We start from the raw sequence: 4,995 nt of genomic DNA, 5'->3' as shown, positions 1-4,995 counted from the left end.
TAGTCTCATCTATGTGATGAACTGGTAAAAGCTCATTATACTTTGAACAGTGGTAGTTCAAGTAGCTTTATAAATGATATAAGTGTAGTGAAGTATTTGGTAACTTCATCCCTTGTTTTTACTTATATCTAGTAAGTAATTATCTTACGCTTGATAAAAGATTCTAGTAAGTATCCATTTAGATACTTATATTATTGTTATCACTATATATTATCTTGCGAGCTGTAAGGCTCACTCTTGCTTTATTTCTTCATCACACAACAACAGTTAGGAAAGATGGCCAGACTCCAGCAGACCCAGCGCAAGCGCGTGGGAAGCGTCCCGCATCTTCCCGATGATGTTGTAGCTGCTATAGCTGCAGAGGTAGATCTATTGTAGATCAGACCATCTACTTTTGAGAATCAATTATGTATAATTATAACTTGTGGCAGATAATAGCAATTAACTGTAAATTTATCAAGTAATCGTTTTGGGTTGTAATAACTTTTAAATTGTGGATTCAAAGACTTGTACTTATTTCAATTTCATCTCTGAGAATATAACGGGTTGTGGTGTGTGTGTTAGTATGGGGTCACAGCATAAGGTTATTTATTATTAATTAAGCGAAGTGATATTGTGGAAAGAAAGACCGTGATGACCCGGATCCCCGACCCCGGATCTGGGGGTGTTACAGAAATGGTATCAGAGCTAAGCGTTATAAACCTCAGAGATGATACGTCGATATAATAACAAACTCACAAAGATAATAAGAACTCTTGCCAAGTTCATGGTCGGACTACTTAAAGTAGTGCTGACAGTTAAAACCCTTACGGGAACCCTTATAAGTATCATGATAGTAACTTAGCTCGGTTAATGTGTAGGCGCCTGAGATAGAGGACCCTGAGATGTTCGAGCGTGAGCATGATGAGGCATTGCTAGATGTTGAGGATCAGGAGGAGCCTGAGATGGAGGAGGATGAGGAGGACCCCTCAGAGGAGTCAGAGACGGAGGTCATTGCTATTTCAGATGAGGAGGACCCCTCAGAGGAGTCAGAGACAGAGGTTATTTCTATTCCAGATGAGAAGGACCCGGATGAGGTCCCAGTAGCTGAGGAGCGTGTTGGACCTATGGTAGTGTATGTTGGTACCCCATTACCCACACTTCCGGTGGTCAGAGCCCCTACCCCTCCACCACTATCTTGGATTCCCGATGATGACAGCTCAGAGACCCATACTTCCGAGCCTAGGCAGACCGAGGAGGAACCCTCAGCGGCTCCAGATTCACCACCTCTTGACCCTGCCCACAGGCAGTCTTCGTTAGCTCATGGATATGTTCAGGATGTTCTGAGGACCCGAGTGGCTGTTGCTGAGGGCCGACTGGATGAGGCCAGGAGGGAGTTGAATGCAGAGAGGGCGGGTAGGCATACCCGAGCTTATGAGACTAGGGCTTCTATACCCCGATCCTTGAGGAGGGAGCTTACGGGGATAGAGCTCACATCCCGAGCGAGGCTCAGATCGCTCCAGGGGGACAGGCATGGTAGGATCTCCAGGCGGCAGGCCGACTATATCTTCCGTCGTGCGATGGAAAGGGTATGGGAGCTGACCCGCTCCGGTGTGTGATTCAGGATTGATGATGGAATAGTCTAGTTGTCTAGTTAGCCGAGGCCTTAGTAAGAGCCAATTTTCCGGGATAGTTGACTTGTATATAGCATCCATTTTTCTGAATAGACAGATAGACTCTTGTGTATCACTTTTGGGACAGATGACTGTAGCACTGTTGTACTTTTGACCAGATCAAACTATGTATTTCTCGCATTATGTATATATTTGTTTCCTTTGGTTCAGTTCATTAGTGACGGGATCACTGTTTTTATCATTATTATTACTGTACTTTGTATTAGAACTTTCTTAAAATAATAGAATTGCGATATACGTTCTCCCCATTATAAGAGCTGTGCAAGGCACAATGTTGTATATGATTGTGACCTAACGTTGAATTTTCCCAATAAATTTTTTTATTATTATTATCAGAATCATGCCGCCAAGAAAGATTGGAACTAGGGCGAACCCTGGATCTGAGGACCAGGGAAGCCATAACCAGGATGATAGGAACCAGGAACACAGTGAAGAGGAAGATGAGGATTATGTGGAACAGGATGACTCCCTGTATGAAGAGGAAGAGGAAACCTATGATGTTGAGGGATTTGAGATAGAGGCTGAAGAAGGAGAAACTGAGGTTGAGCAACCAGTACCAAACCCAGGCATGGATCCCATGGGCCAGTTCATGCAACTCCTAAGGCAGGATTTGGAACGTCAACCCAACCCACCCCTTCAAGGAAATAACAATGTTGTGGCAAACTCTTTCAGGGCTTTTAAGTCCCTTAAGCCCCCTGAGTTCCACGGATCAGCCGACCCAGTTGAGGCAAGGGCATGGTTAAAGGAAATGGAGAAATCTTTTGAGATTTTGAGTACCGATGAGGCACAGAAGACTGTATTTGCTACCTACCTTCTGAAAGGAGAAGCTAACTACTGGTGGGAGGCCAAGAAAAACATGGAGACAGATGCTATTATAACCTGGGAGAGATTTAGTCAGCTGTTTCTGGGAAAGTATTTCCCGAGGTTTATGGAAAACCAGATGGAGCTCAAGTTCTTGGAGCTAAAGCAGAATAACTTGTCTGTAGCAGAGTACGAAGCGAAATTTACTGAGTTATCAAGGTTTGTGTCGGAGTTTGTGAGCACCGAGGAAAAGAAAGCTAGGAGGTTTCAGCAGGGACTGAAACCGTGGATTCAGAATAGGGTGGCAATCCTTGAGCTTACGGACTATGCCACTCTGGTGCAAAAGGCAATGATTGTAGAAGTCGAAAATGAACAGATGCAGAAGGAAAGAGAGAAGAAAGGAATAAAGAGGAAAAGTATGAGCATGGGTGGAGGTTCCGCAGGAAGAAGCTTCCCAACTAGATTTAATTGAGGAGCAGTGTCCCTACCAGGAAGGAACACTGGGTTTAAGCGGCCAATGAGTGTGAGCGTGAGCCAGGGCGGCCAGAAGTCAAGAATGTCCTATTCCAACCAGTCTCGACCCCTATTGCCATCCTGTAACATATGTGGAAGGAATCACACTGGGGAGTGTAAAGGAATGCCAGTAACCTGTTTTAAGTGCGGTCGGGAAGGCCACTATTCAACTAAGTGCCCATCATCAACCCCTGCCATCATTCCAACCACCACTTGTCATCAGTGTGGACGCCCGGGTCATTGAAAGAGGGAATGCCCAATGAACAAACCAGCAGCTTCGGGAGCAAACAGGGCTGCTTCTAATAAGCCACCTACTGCAAGGACTTTCAACATGACAGTCCAGGATGCTATGAAAGATTCAGATGTTGAGGATCAGGAGGAGCCTGAGATGGAGGAGGATGAGGAGGACCCCTCAGAGGAGTCAGAGACGGAGGTCATTGCTATTTCAGATGAGGAGGACCCCTCAGAGGAGTCAGAGACAGAGGTTATTGCTATTCCAGATGAGGAGGACCCGGATGAGGTCCCAGTAGCTAAGGAGCGTGTTGGACCTATGGTAGTGTATGCTGGTACCCCATTACCCATACTTCCGGTGGTCAGAGCCCCTACCCCTCCACCACTATCTTGGATTCCCGATGATGACAGCTCAGAGACCCATACTTCCGAGCCTAGGCAGACCGAGGAGGCACCCTCAGCGGCTCCGGATTCACCACCTCTTGACCCTGCCCACAGGCAGTCTTCGTTAGCTCATGGATATGTTCAGGATGTTCTGAGGACCCGAGTGGCTGTTGCCGAGGGCCGACTGGATGAGGCCAGGAGGGAGTTGGATGCAGAGAGGGCGGGTAGGCGTACCCGAGCTTATGAGACTAGGGCTTCTATACCCCGATCCTTGAGGGAGCTTACGGGGATAGAGCTCACATCTCGAGCGAGGCTCAGATCGCTCCAGGGGGACAGGCATGGTAGGATCTCCAGGCGGCAGGCCGAATATATCTTCCGTCGTGTGATGGAAAGGGTATGGGAGCTGACCCGCTCCGGTGTGTGATTCAGGATTGATGATGGAATAGTCTAGTTGTCTAGTTAGCCGAGGCCTTAGTAAGAGCCAATTTTCCGGGATAGTTGACTTGTATATAGCATCCCTTTTTCTGACTAGACAGATAGACTCTTGTGTATCACTTTTGGGACAGATGACTGTAGCACTGTTGTACTTTTGACCAGATCAAACTATGTATTTCTCGTATTATGTATATATTTGTTTCCTTTGGTTCAGTTCATTAGTGACGGGATCACTGTTTTTATCATTATTATTACTGCACTTCGTATTAGAACTTTCTTAAAATAATAGAATTGCGATATACGTTATCCCCATTATAAGAGCTGTGCAAGGCACAATGTTGTATATGATTGTGACCTAACGTTGAATTTTCCCAATAATTTTTTTTTTATTATTATCAAAATCGTGCCGCCAAGAAAGATTGGAACTAGGGCGAACCCTGGATCTGAGGACCAGGGAAGCCATAACCAGGATGATAGGAACCAGGAACACAGTGAAGAGGAAGATGAGGATTATGTGGAACAGGATGACTCCCTGTATGAAGAGGAAGAGGAAACCTATGATGTTGAGGGATTTGAGATAGAGGCTGAAGAAGGAGAAACTGAGGTTGAGCAACCAGTACCAAACCCAGGCATGGATCCCATGGGCCAGTTCATGCAACTCCTAAGGCAGAATTTGGAATGTCAACCCAACCCACCCCCTCAAGGAAATAACAATGTTGTGGCAAACTCTTTCAGGGCTTTTAAGTCCCTTAAGCCCCCTGAGTTCCACGGATCAGCCGACCCAGTTGAGGCAAGGGCATGGTTAAAGGAAATGGAGAAATCTTTTGAGATTTTGAGTACCGATGAGGCACAGAAGACTGTATTTGCTACCTACCTTCTGAAAGGAGAAGCTAACTACTGGTGGGAGGCCAAGAAAAACATGGAGACAGATGCTATTATAACCTGGGAGAGATTTAGT

Source organism: Apium graveolens, chromosome 9 (genome assembly GCF_009905375.1).
Source record: "Apium graveolens cultivar Ventura chromosome 9, ASM990537v1, whole genome shotgun sequence".
Lineage (NCBI taxonomy): Eukaryota > Viridiplantae > Streptophyta > Magnoliopsida > Apiales > Apiaceae > Apium > Apium graveolens.
This window is presented reverse-complemented; position numbering follows the sequence as displayed.